The sequence below is a fragment of the Polyodon spathula genome, chromosome 10 (assembly GCF_017654505.1).
Source record: "Polyodon spathula isolate WHYD16114869_AA chromosome 10, ASM1765450v1, whole genome shotgun sequence".
Taxonomy (NCBI): Eukaryota; Metazoa; Chordata; class Actinopteri; order Acipenseriformes; family Polyodontidae; genus Polyodon; species Polyodon spathula.
The window spans coordinates 46,007,786-46,033,499 of NC_054543.1; the positions used below are offsets into that span (position 1 = coordinate 46,007,786).

General features: G+C 40.7%; 1 pseudogene; it reads left to right on the plus strand.

Annotated features, from left to right (window-relative positions):
• Positions 1-25,705, plus strand: LOC121321970 (annotated as a pseudogene).
• The last annotated feature ends 9 nt before the right edge of the window (positions 25,706-25,714 follow it).

A 25,714-nucleotide genomic window follows, 5' to 3' on the forward strand; every position in this document is an offset into this window, starting at 1 on the left:
ATGAAACCAGAAGACACAGGGGTCAGGGTTTGAGAGCCCCTGAGCTAGAACCTACATGTTCTGAGATGTGATTAGCTTGTATGAATATTCAGCCCCTATCACAATGAGATTTATTCAGGATACCTTCATTCCATGCAATCCACGGAATAGGCAGGACCTCAGTTTAGAGCCTTAAATTAAGGTCTTCATCAATAGCAATAGGCCTCTACTGAATTATCAAGATACTCCAGTACTGTCTAGGCCAAACTAACCATTCTTACTTCTAACTACTTGCAAAGGCCAACATTTTTGGTGATCTGTGTTTTGAGATAGACCCATCACCACAAAAATATTGGTCTTGCCATTAGTCTGCTATCAGTGATTTGTCAGTGTAATAATCCTACCATTTTCACGGAATTACTTTTGTATACAAGCGTTTGGTAAACACACTATTGATTTTATAGTCTCTTTTTTTGTTTGCTGATCACGTATGGAGAGGCGACAGCCAGAGGAAGAAGACTAAGAAAGAGCATCTGGAGGAGATGATATTCCTAGGGATGGTGAGTTTGAGATTTTAAAAAAAATTATAAGGTAGCCCTTACAAAAAACGAAATCATGCAGACAAGCATGTCATAGTACACTGATGACGGCACTAGCCAAAAAAATTGTCTACTTTTAAGTTTTACCTGATGTTTTTATTAAATATTTTTGTATTATTATTTAGAGCTTAATTTCCATTATGTGTTCCAGAAAGACAAGTCCTTTCCAGCCTTCGAAGATTTGATTTTTGTCAATAATACATCCTTGTTATCTATTCATAGAGGAGACAGACTGTATGTTGTGTTTGCTGTAATGATATGAAATAGACCTTGGAACAATAAAAAAAGATATAATTTGGCACACCACCTCTTCTTCATGCAATAAAATCATAAATACAAGTTACAGTGAAAGAGACACTACACGTACACAGAACAGCTGTAACCATGTGGGGAATGATTTGACAATCATTGCTCTACAAGGATAGTATCCCTTCCCTGTCTGTGCGGTTTTCAGGGTTGTGTATACCAATTATAATTATAAACAGTTCATTATAACTGTTTCCTGGTGACTTTAGGTGTTAGTGTTCCTTGTAATTAATGACTAATAAACAAAATGGCCATTTATAGTGCTTGAGTGAAGAATTTCCATTTTTGGTTAATTATACTTATTACTCATGTATCAGCATCTTGGCAAAATACGTCATAAATGTAGAGCGATTGTAGACAATTGTTTTCTTCTGCGTGAAGCAAAGAGATACACTGGTATGCTGCAACAATACCACTATTTAAAAATCTTTACATTCTTGAAAGAGAATGAAAATAGTATTTGAATTGCATTGGCATAAAAAGATCAGGTTTATAATTCAGAAAGCCGTAAATAGTACCTTTTTCTCCCTCTTCACTCTCTTGGTCTTATTCACTCCATTTTACAGATATTGCAGTACAGTGAAAACAAGAACTAAATTATATTGAATAGGGCCTTTTAATAACATAATAGCAATTAGTACAATGTTACAATAAGAATAAAATGATTAGAGGTGAGCATGACATATATCTGAACTTATTTGTAGAATACTAGTAGAGTAATGAAATAACCTGCCAGGCGGTACAGTCTGGTTATAGTTGATAGGAGAACTAGAGATGTGATCCAAGCAGTGGTATTTTGTAAAACTGGTACACAAACACTGCAGCTTTTAAAGCAAGCCTGAACATTCAGCCTGAATGCACAAGCGCTTAGCCTTGGAACCCTGTTTCTGAGTTGCCAGGGCAACTGAAGTGTAAAGTTCTGAAAAAGACCACATGCCTTCACGTTTAATAGAGAGGGGACTCGGCACCAGATAAACATTTACTTCCAGAGATAAACGAAATGTGGACATTGTTTATTCTTTAATTATCAAAATATTTATAAAAGAATCTCCATGGAGTGCTTAGGGATGTCTTGTTGGCAGGTGCTGTAATAGTGGCAAAACAGTTAAAAAGAAAACCAAAGACAAATTGCACTATTCTGTGAAATTGAGTGGAAGGTTTTTCTTAATAGCTGGGTAATCCAGATGCCAGAAATATAATTGACAGTATAACACAGTTTAACTTTATAAAAAGAAAAACAACAACAACTATGGAGCATACTCCATATTGCAATCAAGCATCCCATTCTAAAAGCAAATATGCCTTATTGGGCAGAATTTGATCATTGAGGTTGCTAGTGCAAAGGACTTCAGGGTAGTTGGGTAGTTTATTTGCATTCAGCAAGTTTTCCAAGGACAAAAGAAGACATATTTGTCACCTTGAATTTTCTGAGTAGATAACCATTTTGATTTATATATGCCAGTTTGTTTTTTTTGTTAGTTTTTTTTGTTTTTTATCAGATTTGAATGTAATTCAGGTCTTATTATATCTTTATTTTATAATTTTTTAATAATCAATGGAAACCCCTGTCAGCTGTCCAAGTTTCCTGTGTTTTCCAGCTGCCCGCTCTGCAGCAGCAGCAGAGGAGCACAGCCTGGCTCCACGCCCAGCAGGTTGAGAGCACTCGACACGTGGTGCAGGAGGAGTATGAGGTGGAGTTCAGGTGTGCCCTGGTCAGCATCAAAGAGACGACCCACAGCCTGGAGGGGCCCAACATCAAGGAGAGCCTGCAGGAGCAGATCCGCCAGTGGTTCATCGAGTGCCAGTAAGTCTGGGTTATGGGTCGATTGTATTGATTTTTTTTTTTTTATTACAATCCAAGAATGTTACTGCCGCAGTAAGTTGGCCCATTGGTCTGCCCCGGATACAGAAAATTCTACTGAGTTCTGAACAATAAGAATAATATGTTGGTTTAGATAATTCTGCTGTTTCATATCCATACTAAGTTTATTATACCTTTTAGAATTTAAGAAAACTTCAGTAATATTTTGAAATAAAAAGCTTAGCCATATGTATACAAAGCACTTCAAACACTGGAAGGGTGTAATTTAGTCTTATAATTATAGTCCAAATTGTTACTGTTGGTGACAACCAATATACTTACACCCTGCTGCATGGAAATGAGCTCTGAATCTGTGCCTGGAAATCTGTGCTCTGGAGACAAGGCCTGGAAAGAATGGCCTAGATTGCAATCTGCCTGTAAGACAAAGCAGAGGAAAGCATTGGCATGGAAACGGGCTGGTAGGAATTACTTATCAACACCTTCCTGGCTGCACCATGTATTTGTTGCCACTATGTGCTATTGGTGGCTAAATGGATAGAGAACGAGCACCGGTCATGGCAGTTTGGTGTTGCTGGAGTGACGACGTCAGGGGTTCAGCTAAGGCACAGGTAAGGCTGGCCGTCTCCCATTCATTTCCTCCAGAGGCTTACTCAGTAAACTTATGAACCTACTGACGATAGCACAGTAGCAGGCTTGATGGATTTGAGGTCAGGTTGGTGAGAGTCTCTCAATTCACATATTTCCCAGGGCTGGTGACAGACAGGGAATTTGAGTCCGGAATGTTGAAATTGTGAGGCTTGCCTGGTCCAAAGCAGCTTCTGTGTTGCTCTCCCTTGGGAGATATTCGTTATTTGGCAGCCTCCTGCCTGCCAGGTTAGATTTTCTTATTGTTACCTGGCGGAACTGTGAACTGGCAAAACATAACAGGCCTGCTTTTTATTATAAATGATATGGATTTAAAGCTAAGAGGAGAAAGTCAAATAATGAGTGAAATACAGCAATTGCTTAAATCCTCAGGCATTCTGGGGGGAAAGGTCAGACTTTCCTGACCCCTCCCTGACAAGTGGAATTTATATACAGAACTAGTGGATACCTTGTAACCTTCATAATACAGGTATATTAATGATGTTGCAGCACCACTGCCCCCACGTTTTTGTTACATTATTTCATACATGTCTTACAATAGAATAATATGATCAGAAACTGTGTTGCAGCATCTTGATTCACTGAGCGGTGTCCAACGTTCTATTAGCTTTATAATTTGTGTGAATGTGCAGAGTTCCTTTCTAAGAATGACAGAATTGTGTACCAAGTGCATATAGTAAAAATCAGTAAATGGTAAGTGCAATCTAACAGCATGTAGTTAATGATATATATATATAGAGAGAGAGAGAGAGATATATATATATATATATATATATATATATATATATATATATATATATATATATATATATATATATATATATATATAAATGGGGTGCACCGAGGTAGCCTGTCAGCATGGCACCGATATAAAGAAAAAAACACAATCGGTTAGCGGCAGTTTTTGTTATTTTAGCCAATAACGTACACAGATATTCATGCTTGAATTTCTCCCAGCACAGAAATGTAATTTTGGTCAGGCACGCTTGCTAATGACGCAAGAACATGAGACAGTCATTTGCCTTGCAGTGCTGTGTAACGTGCAATCAATCTGCAGTAAATATGTCTCAAAAATACGGAAGCGTCCTAGTGCCAATTAAAAAAATATATAAGATATAAAGTCAATCACTCAATCGGTCAATCAATCTTTATTTTATGTAGCGCCTTTCATAGTGGACCACCATCAGAAATCACTTTACAAGATGCAGTAACAACAAGAAAATCCATAATACTTTAAATACAGAGAAATGCATAATACATGATATACAGAAAAAAAAATCCGCCCAGAAAACGGTGCATCCCTAATATGGGGTTTATATATTTTAAACGATTATTATTTTACCCTTAAATCTGAACTCTGTACAAGGCTTTTAAAGATAAATTACATTTTAATTTCAGAAATCAGAATCAATCACTGCATATTGAAGTACCAATAATGAAACGATAATACTAAACAAATATCATTATAGAGAATCCTGAAGGGAGGAGCATTTGAGACTGTGTCCCGTTCAAAGGGACGAGGCGAGTTTGTCCATGCAAATGTGGGTCTAACAAACAGGTGGAGTCTTGAGAGGCCAGCCAGTTTTACCAAGCAATTCCAAATAACCAATGGATCTCCAGAGCAGGAAATTGGTATATTACTATCTTTATTATAAAGCTTCAACCAGCAAGTTTCTAGACTACCCTGATGAAGAGGATGGGGGATCTGCTGTCATATTTTCTGAGAAGATACCTGAGCAGGTAACTATATTATTATTTTAACAGATTTCAAAGCTATAAATACTTCCAGTAACAGAGACTCCATTTGCACAAGTAAGGCTAACCTGCATGCCAATTGTACCAGGATGTGGAAAGTAACTAATGCTGTCATTTTAATGGTTATTAATATAAAAAGGTAATACAATCGAATGAAGTATTGAATAGTTTTTGTTTTGGTCTTTTAATCTTTTTGGCCACAGCTGTACTACTCATTGCTCCTGGTTAGTAAGTGTGAGGGGGGGAATACAGTGGGAGGGCTGGAGAGAACAATAAACCCCCGGAAAACGGCTTTCGGCCTGCAGCTGCTGTCTGGAAGTGTCCGTTGGGAATTCAGGGTTATTTCTTAAAAGAATGAAGAGGTTGTTTAAGGTAACCCTTCAACGCAGTATAATAACTAAAGCCATTTCCCAGAATGTGCATTCTTGTTAAAAGAGCCTGGCTTTTACATATGTGTTGAAGTGAGTGTGGACACAGTATTGCTCTACAGGGCATCTGCAGTTCTGACAAGATCAGTCAGTGCTGCAAGTGTAAGAGAAAAGTTGAGTCTCCGTGTGTAGTATATAAGACAAAGAGCAGCTATTCTGGTAGGTGCCCAAACAGGTCAGAGCACGTGTTTCCCAGACTGCAGCTGCAACCTGGAAATGGAGGACCACTGTGTCAGGTATCTTTAAGGAATAACATTACTACTGGTCCGTCTAATATTCTCAACAGAAGAATGGAACAAATCCGCCTGACACGGGGTGTTTTCATTGTGAGCCACTAACACCTCTTCATGCACAGCTTCATCAGAGGTACTGAACTTGAAGTCTTCCATCCAAGCACTGGCAATGCCCGACCCTAGGTCTGGCTGCAGCACGTTGCCAGAGTAAACATGCAGGTTATTTTGTTTGGTTTCTGTAATGTTTTGGTTTTATCTTTCAGGTAGTGGCAGAGCTGGCAGCCAAAGAGGAGGAGGAGGAGGAGGAGAAGAAGAAAAGCAAAGGGAAGAAGGACAAGAAGTCTGGAAAGAAAGAGAAAAAGAAAGACAAGAAGGGCAAAGGGAAAGGGAAAAAGGGCAAAGGTGACAAGGAGGTATGCTGCTCTACATTCTCTCCAGTGACTGATATCACATTTAGAGTTCTTTTTGTTTTATTTCATAGCTACTGTAGGAAAGCCCTTCGAGACCTGTTATAGCAAGTAGGCTTCCAACACAGCAACATTCATTCCAGTTTCAATGGCTTTGTGCAAGACACTTTTTTCCATTGCATTTCTCATCATGCTTAGTTTTAATCAACTGAATTGGGATGTATTATGACAAAAAAATGCCTCTGTTATGTCTTCTTTACTAAGAAAAGCCACTATCTTTTATATTGCCATGATGCAGGTTTGTACTGTATTGTGTGTCTTGTGAGCCAGGCTTTGGAAGAAGGTGGGGGGGGCCCTTTATAAAAACAGTTATTTTTATGAATGGCCCAGTCCTCATTTCCTGCCAAAGCTGTGTACTGTTTACTCTTTCGATGACTCTGAATATGATTTAGTTCTGGATAAATTCAGGACAGAACAGAAAGACCTTAACATCTTACCCAACACAGCCTCCTCCAGCAATATATACATTGGGACCAAACAGTGTTCTCACAACTCATCATTTCTAACATAAACTGCATCTGTGTGGGTCTGGGCTTCAACCACACAGACTTTTCATTCTACAGCTGTGTGAATTCAGCATTTTTGTTCATTTGTTGACAACATGTAGACATTTACTGTACCTATTAACGTGATTACAACAATCAACTCAAAATTGTGAGGTGGCTCCATTCAACCACGCAACCCTTCTTTCAGTTAATAACAGCCAGGTGCCATTTGCTTTGGAAGCTTTTGTTAACTCAGCTTGAAAAAGACTCACACAGGACTTCTCCAAGGAGGCACAAAAACACACACTCCATTAAAACACTGTCACTGTTACTGTAAGTTGGTTTTGATCACTCACGTTCTCCTTAATGGTATAAATTACTTAAGTGTAGTAACATTCTATGGGACCCAATTGGGCATAAAAGAATGGAACCATTATTCCTATTAACCCTGGTCCTGGGTAGCTAATCGCTTCCTTTTTAATAAATTGAGTTACAGGAGACTTGCTGCCAGTGGCCCTGTACTTCCTTGTAGCGTTTCCTCAACCTAATTTGTACATTTTTCTCATTCATCAGTTCTCCTTGTCATATGTTTTTAGTTTTTTTTCTTACTAAAAGTTTGGAACCATTTTCATTCAGTATGGGGAGCAGAAACAGTTTCCATTATACACCACCCACTAGACCCCCACAACTCCCACAGAAGAAAGAAAATGGTTTGCATTATGCTAACAGAACCACATTTTACTTTATCTTCATAATTCAATCTACTCTATTAAAAGAAAAATTTAATAATAATTTAAACAGACAAGACCTAAAGGGAGGCCTCTATATAGCGTTGCATTACTGACATTATTGGAAAATAGAACATAATAATATGAAAGCCAGATAAATTCTCCTTAAATTGCCAATTTAAAATCTCACTTCATATCATTCTCCTCAGGCCAGCCTGCTTCTGTCTGCACCTACTGTATATGGCAGGTGTGGGAATGTGGTCTATCTATGCTGCTAAATATGTTTACAGAGTTTACGGTAAGCTCAGCCTTGGGAAACAAAAAACATGAAGGAACATGGGAGGCTAATTTTAAAGTGGGGAACACACAGGATTGCAGATGCATGGATTTACTGGAAGAGGGACCAGTGGCACATCCTCTGTAAGTGAATTACCTACGCAGCTCGGATCATCGTTGGAAAACCCCTTCTGCCTTCATCGTCATTAGTTTCCTCCTAGGAAATCAAAATAACAGTGTTTCATAAAGGATGCCTGTGATGAAGATGTGTTGTGAAACTGGTGTGATGTGTCAGGATGGAGCAGTGAATCAGGATAGGGTCAGGCTGTTTTCTTCTTGTAGGTTTAAATTTTGGTGAAATCATTTTTCCAGAATTTTGTTCGTAAAATTTAACAGCCATGGAAAATGGAGGTGTCTTCATTTTGGGAGGGATAATCACAACCGCAGTCAGGTGTAACACCTTTGAGCAGTAAAATAATTTTCCTTGAGTGGGAACAGTATTAGAAATCAAGAGTGTTGCACGGTAGCCATTGTGATTTAATGATCAGACTAGTAATACTTTTGAGACTGAGGGTGTTTTGTGCGTGCGTGCGTGAGTGCGTGTGCGTGTGTTACTATCAATGTGCAGGCACAATTTGAGAAAATGCCTCCACAAAAACAGCAACTACTGAAAAAATGACATTGTACGGACGTCCCCACTTTGGAAAACACGTTTTTAAGAACTAAATATGCCTTGCAATAAAAAAAGAAGTGCCAAAATATTTAGTTTTTTGTCGATTTTCACCCTGTGTGGAGTTTTGTCTGACTGGAGTTAGAAATAGTAAATAAAAATATAGTGAGAGTCAATGAGAAGTCCCCAAAAATATAGGAATGCAAACCTCCGTGTGTGTGTGTGTGTGTGTGTGTGTGTGTGTGTGGATATTCTGCCCCATACCTGCCCTACTGAATGGGTTTAGCCAATCAGATTAGCCATTATCCATTTACTAACAGGTTTTACCAATACACAGCACTGACAAAACTTCACCAATTAATGGTTACATATTGGGATAAGATTTAGAGTGTGTTCTTCAATCTGAAATTTGAGTTTGAATTATAGTGTTTTGTAACACTTACCTAACAACAACTGAGTGTGTCCAGTAAATGGTTAAAAAGCCTCTATTGTTGCGTATTTCCTCAAATAAAGCCTTTAGATTAGACTGCGAGGAAAGAGTAGCAATAAACTGGTGTCTTATCTTTTATAGCTGTTTTACTACTGGAAAAACAGATCTTTAAAAAAGAATAAAGATACCTTGTCAGCTAAGAGAAATTCAAGGGAGAAGGGAAATTCAAACAATCTGGTACACTGGAACTTATGTTGACATTTATATATTTCACTGCCGCCTTCAGGGCAGAATATAATTGTTTCCTGAATGATGCCAGTATTACTTTATAATATGTGTTTCATCTGTTCTTTTTGGTAGAGAAAAGTGGAATGGCTTTAAAAATGGCTCTGAATTAATGGCTTTAACCTATTTTTTAATAGCAAATGCCAACTGATATGCATCATTTGTAATATCTACAGCTTGTGTAATCTGTCTACTGAAAGATAAATAAAAACAAATTGCTTAAATAAAACCTTAACTTCCCATGTATATGGAAAATCAGCATTTAGCAAAGCAAGCAAAAAAAAAAACAATAGACAAATAAGTAAAGAAAAATGTAAATAAACAGTAATTCAGGCTTGTTGCTACTCATCATTAATGTCTGGATTTATTGCTGCATTTCTGACACCTCAAACAGAATCTGCTATAATACACAAGGTTCAATTCTCTCTTTGCTGGAGATTCTGCCACTGTCAACTTTGATAAAAGCATTGCCGTTCAATCAGACAGCTGTGTCTGAAACAGCACCTCTAAAGAGTTAAATGTCTGAATGAATATGCCTCGAACTTTGTCTTGCAGGAGGAAGAGCAAGGATGGAAAATGGCCCCCAGCAACTTCCTCCCTACAGTGGTAGAATGAAGCAAGTCATCCAAAGGTCAGCATTAAAAGACAAGTCAATAGACAACGGAGTTCATTATTTACAGCAGCACATGTTTCTGGAGCAACCTCCATATGTGTGCTAATTCATACACCTAAGAGGTGACAGGGAGTGAGAGAGCCAAAGAGTTAAACATTATTTAGGCCAGAATAAATAAGCAGGGAATGGAACCTGCACCTGCTCATGTGATTTATGATGCTCACAGCCTAGGCTCTCCTCTGGGGTGTGCAGGGTCAGGCTTCATAGAAATGATTAAGGACCTGCAAGTTTCTGACCCGAGGTGGCGGGACTCGCCTGTTTATTAATGTTTGTTAATGTTTCCATGAAATGGGATGACGGTAATTTAGTTGAATTTCTTATGTGTGTGTGATTGCCTGAAAAAACAAACCAAAATGCTTTAACAGATTTTTTCTTCTTCAAAGGATTTTTTCCCTGTTATCTTTGGTAATTTTTTTTTTTTTTTGTATTTACTTTGGCCCTTTTTCACAAACATCCCTGCTGAGGCTATATCACAGCACTTTAAGTGCAGTAAAGAAACCAGGACCAGAGCACACAGTTGGAAATTAAGTGAAGACAGACATAGGACAGAGGGACTGTGGTGTGGGTATTGAATGGGCTACCTAATCATGTTTCTGAGATCAATCAGCTACTAAGAACTGGATGAGCTTAGATGGGCCGAATGGTCTCTCTTTATGTTCTTCTGTTCTTATTGGATCACCATAAATTTCCCTCGAGCCTCCTCAAACACAATAACGTGTGCTACTTGGTTCCACTTTTAGTTTTGTTCCGTGTGTAAGAATCCTGCATTGTTCTTCTGTAGCAGTGGGGAAGCAATTGATTGGTGCACTGTACCTGTGAAGCTTCCTGGCTGATTATAGAGAGATCTAGCCATGTAGATGATCTGAACTTGGTTAAAGTACATGAGGAATAAAAATATCAGAGGAGCTATCTGGCTTAATATCTCAATACACACATTGCAACCACTGGTGGTGAACAGTATTTTACAGGTAAGCAGAAAAGGTAATTGGTCAGTGACGTAGATCAGAGGTTCAGTTCCTGTACCACAAACGCATAGCCATTCTTTTTTGGTTTTCTTTCTATTTATAAACACCAGATCTCTGTCCATAATGTACTTTCACAGAGTGAACTGCACCCACACCCTAAAGGGATTAGGTGGGGTTCATGTGACGGGATCCTGACGCAACACTAAGATTGGGTTGACGCCATTAGCACCGCTAGCTTTGAATCTCGAACCTTAAACTTTTATTTCATGTTTTATTTTTTATTGTATTTGCCAATCCCAAGGACCATCATCAAACGCAGCAGGACCAGCTCCTATTATGCGGGAATAGGAAACACATGCAACTTAGAACCAGCCTTCCTTTCATTGATCCCATGTAAAATAGCCTTCCTCCCAGGATGACAAGTGTGAGAGAAGGCAACAGGGACAATGGGGCTTGCTAATCAGCAACCGCTGTAAACACTAAATAAAGCAGAATCAAAGGGTTTCATGCAGTGAACATCAGAGTTTACTGTAGTCTGTGCCATCTGCAACCCTGCCAGCACACACAGAGGTGTTCTTCCTCTCGGGTCTTGTTTAATTTGATTCATTCAGTCAATATTTTTGCATTCATTCATTCATGGTCAGTCTTCCATCTTATGCATGGGTAGTCAAAGTTGGCCCTTCTAAATTATTTAATTGAACCCTTTAAACATCTATCCAGACTCTGAAGTAGTTAATAATTAAATTTTACCTGTTACATTTGGAAAAAGGAATGGCCATCTAGGATTGTGATTGGCCGCCCTGGTGGATGTTCCGACTCTATTGACGAGAGTCCTGTCACATGACAGGTATCTAGGGACACGACTTTAAAGAGGTTTATAGTGGGAAATCACAACCACCTTTGTTTTGTAACTTAAAAAATAAAAAATCTTCTTGATTCTGTTTGGCTTGGTGGGACTCCTGAAGTGCAAATAGTTTTCCGGTGTCATATCAGCACTAACTGTCTTTGCGCTAAGTAAACCTCTTGCTTTCTTCCAGTTTTCTGGCAGTAGCCTACGCAACAGGAAACTATATTAATTAAGAATCATCTTTCCTGCCATTGACAGTATAAACAGCCTTTTCCCATAAAGAAGGACACAAGTGAAAAAGTAAACCCACTGGAGCAGTAGCTCTCGTATACAAGAAATTGGCTGATGTGTTCACTGAGGAATAAAGCTGCAACAAAAATACTTCGACGGTGACAATCCCCAGTGTTCGCTGCATATTTTAAGAACTTGTCAATTTTACCAGATAAATGGTTTTTCAAGGGTGATCCAACGCAGACCTCCAAGTCCTGCTTTACCACTTGGTTCTGTGGTTCCTCATTGGATGACTTCCCCTTTAAGATGAATTCTTGTTCATGTGAAACTTGTTTAAATTGATGTCAGTTACATTGGGGTTTAGCATCTTTGGGAAGGAAAACACCATATATATATATATATATATATATATATATATATATATATATATATATATATATATATATATATATATATATATATATATATATATATATATATATATATATATATATATATATATATATAGATATATATATATATATATATATATATATATATATATATATATCTATATATATATATATATATAGATTTCCGTTGAATAGTCACTCAAGCAGCCATTGATGGCAACTTAAAAACATGAAGAGCCTTATAGCCAACACACATTTCCAAAGATTTTTCAGTCTTGTGCAATAAAAATGTATACTTTCATATTTCTTGGCAAGTGCAATCGCCCCCCCCCCCCCAAACACTGGCAATTTATAATCCAGCTTCGGGAAAGCCTTCGGGACAAAAGGGTCAGGGTGTATTTACGAGAGGACTTCCTTTTCCTTGTTTTGTGTATAATCACTCACAGTAACCTCGCTGCTCCATCAGCTTGATGAAAGACGTTTACTGTGTGTGTAAAAAAAAAAAAGCAACCCCACCTCCACAGTTTTGTGCCATCTTGATTTATGTTTACTAATAAGGTAGTAGTTACCATTGTACGATGTGGCTTAACATCACCTGATATCCTTCAAAAACCTCTTTGAAGCTGCATTGTACAGTTAATATACACGATCTGACTAGTCTGGTGAGCGCAGGGTTTAATGTTCTCCCTGGACAGTCTTGAAATGGGTATGTTTCACTGCAAGGGGAAATGTGGAGTACACTTTTAAAACAAACCTCCCCGTATCTCCATTTTTTTCCTGAATTATCAAGCTTTGGAAGGTGGCTTTACTAAATAATAATGTATAATTGGCCTTTTACTCAAGAGTTATTTTAAGAATGTTTTTTGTTTGTTTGTTTTGGTTTCTAATTTCTTTAACATCAGTCTAGAACAGTTTCATTTATACTGTGCATAGCTTTATTTAATCTACCAAAACAATATTAAAGAATATATTTTAAAAAGTTAAAACTATGGTCCACTGTTTGATAATGAGGCTCAAAACTCCCATGCTTCTACCATGTTATTTACCTGCTTTAGCATGCTAGCCTAAGCTCTGGTATATTTTGCTATGCTTTTCCCCATGGCATGCTGCAGTAAATTTTTAAGGGAGGTAGTCAGGCTCTATCTGGGGTTTGCACTGGAAAATGAAGCAAAATAACTAACTACCCCCCACCTCATGGTGTGTGGATTTCAGATGTGTGGCAGGGCAGAGATGAGAGACACAACTTTTCCCATCTGGACCTTGCAGGTGGATGAGCTGATGAGACAAGAGCTGAAGAACCTGAAGCAAACTGTGGACAGGGAGAAAGGGAAGAAGAAAAAAGGAAGGAAAGGTGGCAAGAAGGTAAACTTCAAGCATTGTGTAATATGGGTCAGATATGCATGTAAAGTATCTGGTTAATGCAGTACAATGCAGCTACACCATGGCTGCATGGCTAGCCCCCAGTCCTCTAAGGGATTCATGGACTTAGAGAATGAAATACATGTATAAAATTAAAAACCAAATTGCATGCTTGTGTATATATAAATATAATAAAACACTATTGTACTGTGTACTAATATTTTGCACAAACCCTTAAGTACTCTTTGTAAGTGTAGTGCATTTTAAACAAACGTGACATGGCATATTTCAAATGCTAGAAAGAAAAACTTCTTAGACTGAGAGAAGAAATAAAGCCACAAAATAAAAATAAAAAAAAAACAGGAATAACCTCAAAAAGAAAACATTTTTTTAAAAAGCGCATCTATTTGGAAAGGGAACCCTTCTGTGGTTTGCAGTCAGATTAGGGTTGAAAGGCAGAGAGACTGGTTCTGTTTCCAGCCACTCAGAAACTTGAAGCCCTCAATGTCAACTCCATCAACCTCCTTCAGTTTCCTCAGAGACCTCCCTAGCTGGGCATTCAAAACATTTACAGTTAGTACCCGTCTCCTGTGTCAGGGGAACTGGTGAACCAAGAGGTAACTGTGTCTCCAGCTCAATATCAAGATAGGGTTTTGATGGTGCTTCCTAAACGTATGGATGGTTACATTATACACTTCTATAAATAAAAATGCTCCAGTTAAAATGAATGGATTATATGTCTGCAGCAAATATAATCAAAAGGCCATGAAATGCATACAAACTGAATATAAACTGTGTGAGTGGCTGTCACAGAGACGGCCGAAGTGGGCGGCGTCAGAACCAGGAAAGGTAATGCAATACACACAACACAGGACGGATGAAATGAAATGATGAAGACGCCTGTTGGCGCCGGTTTAATACAAAATAAAAGGTTTACACAAACACGAAAAACACAGGACACGGCACTCTACGCCAAAATAAAGACAAACGAAAACAGACTAAACTTAACAAACACGGTGAGCAGATACTTCGTTATTATTATTACTTTACTTATTTCCTCCGTCTCCAATCCCGTTCTCCGCTCACCGAACACCCAACCGCAGTATGTGACAACGTGCATCTATATATACTATTGTGCTGGGATTCAATTACCAATTAATTATTCACTTGAATCCCAGCACGTGAATTAATAAAGTGCAATTCCCCGTGCTCACATATTACTACATTTTACTTGCACGTGAAGTGCTGTGCAATCCTCGTGCCTAAATACACATATACATTTTTAAACACTCGTGTTACACAGACCCGTTTATATCCCGTGTACCAATGTCTATACACCAACATTTAAACACACCACACGCAACACATAACAGATAATATACACAGGGGCGGGCACTTTGTTACATATACCCCCTCCTGTGCAAAGCACACATGGCCTCAATGGCCACCTCCCCCCTTAAAAGCCCAAAAGTCCCGCCCAAAGTCCTTGGCCAGGACCAGAGGCTTCCAGGGGCCCACAGGTCGTAATGCTGTCAGCAGGGTAGCATTCTCCTGCCAGGGTAGTCCTAGCAGCGGAAAGGCTGCTTGGGGTGTGGTCTCCTGACCTTCCCCCTCCTTCGGCGCCGGCAGCTCCCCTTGGTGGGGCTTCAACCACCGTTCTTCCTGCAGGGAAGAAACTGCAGAGGGAGCAGGTCTCCGGACCTCCCCCACGATCTCCGGCGGAGAAACTGCTGCTGGGGTTGGCGGTCTCCAGACCTCCTCCCCCTCCTCCGGCAGCGAAACTGCTGCTGGGGTTGGCGGTCTCCAGACCTCCTCCCCCTCCTCCGGCAGCGAAACTGCTGCTGGGGTTGGCGGTCTCCAGACCTCCTCCCCCTTCTTCGTGGCCGGCAGCTCCCCTTCGTGGGGTTCCGGCCACAGTACTTCCGGCTGTGATGCGGAGCGGCGGGCAACCCCAGGCGATGCAGAGCGGCGGGCAACCCCAGGCGATGCAGAGCGGCGGGCAACCCCAGGCGATGCAGAGCGGCGGGCAACCCCAGGCGATGCAGAGCGGCGGGCAACCCCAGGCGATGCAGAGCGGCGGGCAACCCCAGGCGATGCAGAGGCATCCCTTGGGCGAAGCGAGGCTGGCATCCCTGGGCGAAGCGAGGCTGGCATCCCTGGGCGAAGCGAGGCTGGCATCCCTGGGCGAAGCGAGGCTGGCATCCCTGGGCGAAGCGAGGCTGGCAGTCAGGACAAGCTGGGGTGCGGGTGTTGGCCCTCTTTTCGGCCACTGCAGCCGGGAGGTTCTTCCCCGTGCTTCCCTCAGCAGCCTATGCAAGGGCTGCTGAGGACCGCCAGCATCTAGTCCTGGCCCTTGTGGTGCAGGGAGAGGCAGCTCCTGCTCCTCTCCCCCTGATGGAGGTGGAGGCAGAGGAAGCTCCAGCTCCTCTCCTCGTGATGGTGGGGGAAGTGATACCAGCAGGCATTCACCCTCTGCTGGTGGGGGAAGTGATACCAGCAGGCATTCACCCTCTGCTGGTGGGGGAAGTGATACCAGCAGGCATTCACCCTCTGCTGGTGGGGGAAGTGATACCAGCAGGCATTCACCCTCTGCTGGTGGGGGAAGTGATACCAGCAGGCATTCACCCTCTGCTGGTGGACAGGGACCCAGCAGGCATTCACCCTCTGCTGGTGGACAGGGACCCAGCAGGCATTCACCCTCTGCTGGTGGGGGAAGTGATACCAGCAGGCATTCACCCTCTGCTGGTGGGGGAAGTGCTCCTCTCCCCCCTGCCGGTGGAGGTGGCGGAGGCAGAGGCAGCTCCTGCTGCTCTCCCCCTGCCGGTGGAGGTGGCGGAGGCAGAGGCAGCTCCTGCTGCTCTCCCCCTGCCGGTGGAGGTGGCGGAGGCAGAGGCAGCTCCTGCTGCTCTCCCCCTGCCGGTGGAGGTGGCGGAGGCAGAGGCAGCTCCTGCTGCTCTGCTCCTGCCCATGGAGGTAGGAGCGGCGTGTAGTCTCCTGGTGGTGGAGGTGGGAGCGGTGTGTAGTCTCCCCTTGATACAGGGGACTGGTGCGGCTCTCCCTCACTTGCAGGGGACTGGTGCGGCTCTCCCTCACTTGCAGGGGACTGGTGCGGCTCTTCCTCCCTTGCAGGGGACTGGTGCGGCTGTGGAGACAGCGGTGGGACCTCTGCCTTCCTCTTCCCCTTTCCCCTTCTCTGCCACCTCCTCACCTTCCTCTCCTGCGGCAGTTCCTCCTCTCCCTCCTGGTAGGGGCAGCGGAAGGGACAATTGGCAAAGAGATGGTCCTGGTTGCAGAGGAGGCACCCCGGCAAGGACTGGTTACATCGCCGGGGATGTCTGGCCCTTAGGCGGCACTCCTCCTCCCTGTCCCTCACCTCTTTATCGTCTTTCCTGCTTCTCCCCATTTCTTTCTTTTTTTTTTTTTTTTTTGTAATCCAAAGACGCCCCCCCTTTTTTTTTTTTTTTTTTCTCCCACACAAAAAAAAAACCTCTCCTGGTCTGACGCTTGGAGGCGCTGTTAAATCCCACGCAGGACACCACGTGTCACAGAGACGGCCGAAGTGGGCGGCGTCAGAACCAGGAAAGGTAATGCAATACACAAAACACAGGACGGATGAAATGAAGTGATGAAGACGCCTGTTGGCGCCGGTTTAATACAAAATAAAAGGTTTACACAAACACGAAAAACACAGGACACGGCACTCTACGCCAAAATAAAGACAAACGAAAACAGACTAAACTTAACAAACACGGTGAGCAGATACTTCGTTATTATTATTACTTTACTTATTTCCTCCGTCTCCAATCCCGTTCTCCGCTCACCGAACACCCAACCGCCAGTATGTGACAACGTGCATCTATATATACTATTGTGCTGGGATTCAATTACCAATTAATTATTCACTTGAATCCCAGCACGTGAATTAATAAAGTGCAATTCCCCGTGCTCACATATTACTACATTTTACTTGCACGTGAAGTGCTGTGCAATCCTCGTGCCTAAATACACATATACATTTTTAAACACTCGTGTTACACAGACCCGTTTATATCCCGTGTACCAATGTCTATACACCAACATTTAAACACACCACACGCAACACATAACAGATAATATACACAGGGGCGGGCACTTTGTTACAGTGGCACACAATCACAATTTCCAAAATTTAATTTAATTTATTTTAATTTCAACCAGTAAGCATCACAACTCGAGGCTGACAGTTTGGTATAGTGGACAGAACAATTATATTAGAGAATACAGGCAGTTGGCTCCTTGGCAGGATTGGACAGGGTTAATCATGCACTTTGTATGCAAGCTTTAAGAGCACATACTGTTTTAATACATTTTCTTATGTGGATTTTTGGAACAAAAGGTTCACCCAACATCCCCATAACCCACCTGTCTGTAAGCAAAGTGCTCTGTAAACACAGTGGTTTGCAGTGTTAGACAGACACCCTTCTAATTTAAATGGAATTTTAATCTATTGGTTATGTACTGCAACCACATAAGTTTTTTATTTTTTGTTTCGTTTTGTTTTGTTTTAAACTGGCCCTGTAAAAGCAACACGTCCAATTGCCTAAGACTAATTCCAAGAATTCCTATTTGTTTGCTTGCAATTCTTATAAATGCTGGAAGGGTATATTGGGTATTAGTTAGTGGTAGCATGTAACAGCCCACAGCTACCCAAGATTCACATTTTCCTTTCCTTTTTTTTTTTTGGTTTTGTGAAAAGGTTGCTTTGGAAAATAGGATTTCTATAGTTTGTGAAGCAATAATATTACGTCTTCCTGACTGAGATCAGTAATGTACATAGTGTGATGTTTCCCAGTTTTAATGGGAGAAGAAAATAGGATTCTGAATTTGGTAGGGTATCATTTACACTTGAGTTACACTGAGTCCCAAACTCATAGAGTGACAAAATCTTACCTTCCTCTGCCCCTGTATCTATTACAATATGTATCTTTATCGAAAAAACAAATGCAAATCAAGTTGTTTTTATTGTACTATTTAATGGGAGGCTTCATGCCTAAGCCAGTTGGCTACATTGCCTTTCAATAACTAACACTACACTAAAATAAACACAACACTAGGGTATGTAGGGTTAACAAAAACAATAAAAAAGATACATATTCAATAATATATTACAAATTCAGTCCACAAACAGACTGAAGATTTCCAGAGTTAAAGATTGCAAACCACAGATTCAGCTGCCTGACTGGCGTCTTGCCATGGCTCCTAACCAGAGGTTGTAACCAATGTACTTTCAATCTTTCGCATCAGCTAAAATTAACCAGAAGTGTCAACTTCTGAACTTTTAACCAAGACCTTGAGCGAGTGTTTTATTCAAGGTCTACTAGCCAGAGAAATGGAATATGATCAGAAGATCCTTGGTTCAGATACCAGCTCGAATTACTGTGTCGCTGTGTAGTTTTTGGGGCAACACCTTTCCCACCTTTGGGGTCTAATTTAATGGTCTTAGTGCCACTTCCCTTTACTCTTTGTTATTCCATTGATGCCCCTTCTAGTTCATATGGTGGCCTGCTCATGGTGAAGCTCCTTCTATTGCTATGATGGTGGGTGGCTAGACCTGCTTTGTGCATTGCTTTTGTGTTGTGTGCCAGACTTGTTCATTATCCATAACATCAAAGCATTTAATCAGAATTCTATGGTAGAACGATTAGAAACTTAAGTCAAGTAGACAAATGTTTCAGCTCAGTGTACTGTGCTGAAGGCACTAGATGATTACTTCATTAAGTTTCTTTATAAGTTGTACCTTAGAATTTTCAATTGAGTGTTTTTGAATTTATGGAGGAGGAACCCTGTAGCCCACTGAAGAAGGCACTAGCTGAAATGTTTATTTCTGGGAATTGCTCTCCACGGTTGTCGTTTCAGAAGAAAGAAAAAGGCAAGGAGGGTGGTAAAAAGAAGGTTTTGAAACTACAGATTTGAGACCTTTATAGTAACTATAGAAGTGCTCAAGAGGTACGAGAATTAGAACATAAGAAAATTTACAAACGAGAGGAGGCCATTCGGCCCATCTTGCTCATTTGGTTTTTAATAGCTTATTGATCCCAGAATCTCATCAAACAGCTTCTTGAAGGATCCCAGGGTGTCAGCTTCAACAACATTACTGGGGAGTTGGTTCCAGACCCTCATGATTCTCTGTGTAAAAAAGTGCCTCCTATTTTCTGTTCTATATACCCCTTTGTCTAATCTCCATTTGTGACCCCTGGTCCTTGTTTCTTTTTTCAGGTCGAAAAAGTCCCTTGGGTCGACATTGTCAATACCTTTTAGAATTTTGAATGCTTGAATTAGGTCGCCACATAGTCTTCTTTGTTCAAGACTGATAGATAGATAGATTCAATTATTTTAGCCTGTCTGCATATGACATGCCTTTTAAACCCAGAATAATTCTGGTCACTCTTCTTTGCACTCTTTCTAGAGCAGCAATATCCTTTTTGTAGCGAGGCGACCAGAACTGAACACAATATTCAAGATGAGGTCTTACTAATGCATCGTACAGTTTTAACATTACTTCCCTTGATTTAAATTCAACACTTTTCACAATATATCCGAGCATCTTGTTGGCCTTTTTTATAGCTTCCCCACATTGTCTAGATGAAGACATTTCTGTGTCAATAAAAACTCCTAGGTCTTTTTCATGGATTCCTTCTTCAATTTCAGTATCTCCCATATGATATTTATAATGCACATTTTTATTTCCTGCGTGCAGTACCTTACACTTTTCTCTATTAAATGTCATTTGCCATGTGTCTGCCCAGTTCTGAATCTTGTCTAGATCATTTTGAATGACCTTTGCTGCTGCAACAGTGTTTGCCACTCCACCTATTTTTGTGTCGTCTGCAAATTTAACAAGTTTGCTTACTATACCAGAATCTAAATCATTAATGTAGATTAGGAATAGCAGAGGACCTAATACTGATCCCTGTGGTACTCCACTGGTTACCTAACTCCATTCTGAGGTTTCTCCTCTAATCAGTACTTTCTGTTTTCTACATGTTAACCACTCCCTAATCCATGTACATGTGTTTCCTTGAATCCCAACTGCATTCAGTTTGAGAATTAATCTTTTATGCGGGACTGTCAAAATCTTTCTGGAAATCTAAATAAACCATGTCATGTGCTTTGCAATTATCCATTATCGATGTTGCATCCTCAAAAAAATCAAGCAAGTTAGTTAGACACGATCTCCCTTTCCTAAAACCATGTTGACTGTCTCCCAGGATACTGTTACCATATAGGTAATTTTCCATTTTGGATCTTATTATAGATCCAGAATAGATCTGCAGAATTGAACGTGTTTATTTTAAAATCAACCCCTATAGGAAAATAATGTACATTTTTGAGGAATGGAGTACACATCTGGTTAGCAACCACAGGGTCACTGGTTCGATCCCCATTTTCCTCACTAATCATTAACTTCGGGGTGACTTCTTTACAAACTCCAAGTCATTGACCTGAAACGTTCCTGAAGATGACTGTAGGAAACTCCCAGAGGCAGGTTGTTCCAGCTGCTCTGAGTCTCAAAACTAATGGGAGACTTTTTCTACTCACATTTGGATACTTTTCCATGGATCTGAGATTCAACAATGCATGTTTAAATTGTTATTTTTTTTGGCATGTATACAGTTTTAGAGAACATCCCTTTTTCATGTCACTGGCCAACATTGCATGTGTTATGAGCAAAATCCAGCAGCTGTAAAAATTATTAAAATGTAAAGGGAAAACATCACCGCTTCTGGAAAGTGAGGTGGTTTTAGAAAGCTGCTGTCATTTCTGCCTCCTCTACAACTGTGAGTGAGTAAATAAAGAATCTCAGAACGACGCGGAACCACAGGCTCAGAAGAAATACAAATTACAGATGCACACCCCTAGCGGTAATTTTTCCAGCTTTGGGTCTTTTCAGAAGCAGACCCACTGGATGAAAAATTACATTTAATAAGTCTGTTCTAGAATTATCTAAGCAGATACAGCAACAGAGAATACTATTTCAAATGATAGGATATTTTACACAGGTTAGAAATGAAATATTATAAACGTGGATGTTTATAATGTGATCTCGCTCCAGGACCGGTGAGTCCCTGTATGAGGAACTGGTCCAGGAAGGTTTGCTTGTCAGACCCTCCAAGACAAAGCTGATGGATTTCATTAATAATTCTTTCTTTCTTTCTTTCTTTCTTTCTTTCTTTCTTTCTTTCTTTCTTTCTTTCTTTCACCCAATGAAGTCTGCTAATTTGTGTTAGTGTTCCAGAACTGCATCTTACTTTATTTTGTTTGTTTTTTTAAAAGATAAACTGACTTATTTCTGCGGGTGTGCTATTTAATTTCCCCATTGCGAATCATATCTCTGGCAATGGATATCCAGTGGAGGTGTGGAGATCATCTTTTTCATGATACTAATAGCTCTTGTTGTGTATTTACAGCAGTGGCTGAGGACATGCAGTATGTTAGTACCAGATCAGGTACTGGTCATATCCAGAAATGCATTCCAATATCAAATACAGACTGACCGAGAGCATTCTGGTTTATTGATGTCACCAGTGCATGCAGTGAACTCCAGTATACCACAGTATAACAGGGAATGTTGTAAAGGAAGCTGCAGGGCCACAGGGGTGTGAGTCAGACCTTCTGTCTCGAGTCAGCTCAAGAGAAGTTTATGCAATCTGACTCGTTCCACGTGGGCAACACTGAGTTACAGAGCTGGCAGCCTCTGACTTTTAATTAGGCTGGCTTGGTCAGGCTGCATGTGTTCCGAGTTATAATTTAATTTACATGGTGCTTAGCCAGCATACATTACGTGCAAAATATATATTTTTTGTATTCATTAGAAAAAGGGTTAGGGTTAGGGTTTACCACATGCTTGGTTGTGTATGCATGTGCACTGCTGAAAACCTCACAGATAGCTGCGGTGCACTCTCATGTTCAGTGTGCTGATAGTGTAGTTCTCCTTCCTCCCACAGGCGAGTACAGTTACCTGGGCACCACGCTCCGCCAGGCTGATATAGAACCCATGCCATCCCTATCAGACGTCAAGCAGTTGATGGCTTTGTATGGACTTCTACCACTGGGTAAATGCCGGAAAGAAAACAAAAAATAATGACATGAAACAGAGACAGCATGCATCAGTATTTTACAACATCATTCTTTTAAAGAACTTTCAAAGGGCACCATGCTTGAACTGAAGGTTTTCAAACAGGGGGACCAGCTTTCATTTCACTTTCATTAAAAACAAAAAAACATCAGGGTCACATGCAGAATAAAAGGCGATGTTGGGTGCCCGTATCCCAATATCATTTTGTGTTTTGAATTTCATCCCCTGTTCAAAGAGATTATCACTGGGATCGAACCAGTATTAAAATTTGATTAGTTATTAAAACCATGTAATCACATTGTTAGTATTGGATCTTAAGACTACAGTTGGAAACAATTCATTTTATTAGCCTGAGGTTCCACATCAGGGGTAATGCAATCCGACAGCAGGTCAAGTGTCCCTTACTGCACCTGTTGGGAAGGTTGTGTTTTTGTGATTAAAGTGACAGATCCAGGTTCACAGCCTCTATGTTGCAGTCCAGTCTATGACCCTTCCAGTCCCTTAACTTCTCATTTCCTTTTCATGTATTTAAAAGCAGATTCCAGTCCGTTCTGAACCACATGTTGTAATATTTCTGCCCGGCTCTTCTGGCCTGTGTAGATCACATTGCCTCCTGTATGTGCTGTTGTGCAGTCTGTAAGAGACCTCTTTCTATACATAGGGGTCACCTTGTAGGAAATTATAATTATATATGTGCTGTTGTGCAGTCTGTAAGAGACCTCTTTCTATACATGGGGGGCACCTTGTAGGAAATTATAATTCTGTATGTGCTGTTGTGCAGTCTGTAAGAGACCTTGTTCTATATGTGGGGGGCACTGACCTCTGAGTTAATATCTGTTAATATCTCTGAGCATATCAAATTTACAGACAGAATGTGTTTATTTTACAGATGCAATACAAGATCCACATTAACATTGTGCCTATCTTGTTTTTGGGGATACCGCGGTTGTTTTCATAAGATTTTAAAGGAATTGCAGATTTCTAAGAGAACTGACAGTTGGTTAGTGCAGGGTTTAGATTAGCCAGGCTGGAATTATGGTAAGCAATTCCTGGACAGAACCTCCAGCAGCAGAGTGCAACCCAGCACCATTCTGTGAGTCCCCAGAGAGTTCTCGATATTGAGCCACTAACACCCCTTCAAACAGTTTATGATGTGTTCCAAAGACGTCTCTATAAGTTTTCTTAGATGTGTTAAAACCTACATCCAAGTTTGTAGGGCTGCAGGCACAAGTTGCTAGAGAGCAGTCCTTAATACTGCTTTTGACTGCCTTTTGAATGAACCCTGAATCAGTGTTTTTGTATGTGCTGTTTAACATAGCTGCCATGCTGATGCTCCTGTGAAGTCAAGAAGGTGTATCGGTAGGATGTGTTCCAGTGCACACTGTACAGAAACTGAAGCCAACCTCTTCAACATGTCCTCGGCCAACATCGCTGGGAAATTCCCTGGCAAGAGTGGCCTGCAGATGATGCTTCAAATGGTGTTTAAGGTCATTATTCAGGGTCGGTGTTCTTGAAGCAGCTTCCTCTGCTTCTACACCTGTGGAGGACAAAAATGGAACCCGTCTGGGACAGAACCAATATTTATATACATATAAGGAGGCATGATGGTGGTCCCGTGGCTAAAGAAAGGGACTTGTTATCAGGAGATCCCTGGTTCTAATCCTGCTTAGCCACTGACTAGTCTATGTTTCTCATTTCAATGAGTAATAACCCTTTGAATAGAAAATAGACACCGCTGTAAATGTTTTACATAAATATCATAAAACAATGATATTGAAGTTTGGTTTATGGTTTATTTCATTTTGATAGTGTGGGTCTGTAAATGAACATTGGTTGATTTTATTAACACAGCACCGGTTCTACTGGTCTCTGCTGCTTCCTAACATTAAGAACTTACAATATTGCCGTAGCACCTGCATGACCAAATACGTTTCATCTATGTCTGTATATACATTTTACTCACAATTTAAAATAATCAAGCATTACCTTGACAAATAATCTTTATCATCCCATTAGGCATTTAAACTATAGAAACATGTGAGCGGGGAATCCACAACATTTCCCCAGAACAGTCCCACAACTGGTAATGAGCTGTGCCGCATATTCAAGAGGTTATGATTTTCCAAGTATCAATGAAAATAACAGACACATTTTTATGGAGAAGCAAGAAACCATTGCAGTAGGAGTGAGGGAAGGTTTAAAAACACTGAGGCTAACTTCGACTGTCATCGCATGATATTAGATCCTGACGTTAGGATCCCTGAGTTCCCAAATGGCTGCACAATAGCAATTTGTAAGATGAATTCCCTGCATGTCTTGTTGTTTCAGGTAGGGAGGGTAAGGGAGATTAGGATTTAGCTGTCCACATAAATCCTCACCAGTGGAAGTCTCGCATTTCATCCATCAACAGGGCATTCATCACTGCCATGCCTGATCCAAGGGAAGGGAGAACACAGGAGAGGGGAGAGAGCAGCGCTGTATTGTAGCAGCACCCACCTTTGAAACTGACCTGAAAAATAAACAGCATTTATAATTAATTGTTGCTAGCAAATCCAACCTTCTCTTTCATCTACTCCCAATGTATTACAATGAGGACTGCCTATTAAGGAATGTGCTACACATTCCTGCACGGATCAAAGGGAGTGAAATAATGCAAGCTCTGCAACATCTTGAGATTATACAGCAGCCGTCCACAATCTGTTATGGTCAGTTTGTTAATATTTATATAAAGGAGTACAGTTGTTCCAGACCTTCTCATCTCTGCCTAAATGGCTACTCTCCCAAACACAGCAATAACATTTTGTAATAAAGTCAGCTAGTTAACCAAACCCAGATAAGTACTAATGTTGAACTCTCTAAGGTAACAAGATTAGTGCTTATTACTGTTGTGATTTCGGAGTGATGTTAAATGGGTTTGCCTGTACTGTACATTGTTGCATAGTGGTCTGTTTTTCACAGGGTTCAGTAAGTGTGTTGCTGGTAATGGTTGATTTTTATTTTTCTTAATGGGTTTAGCTCTTTATT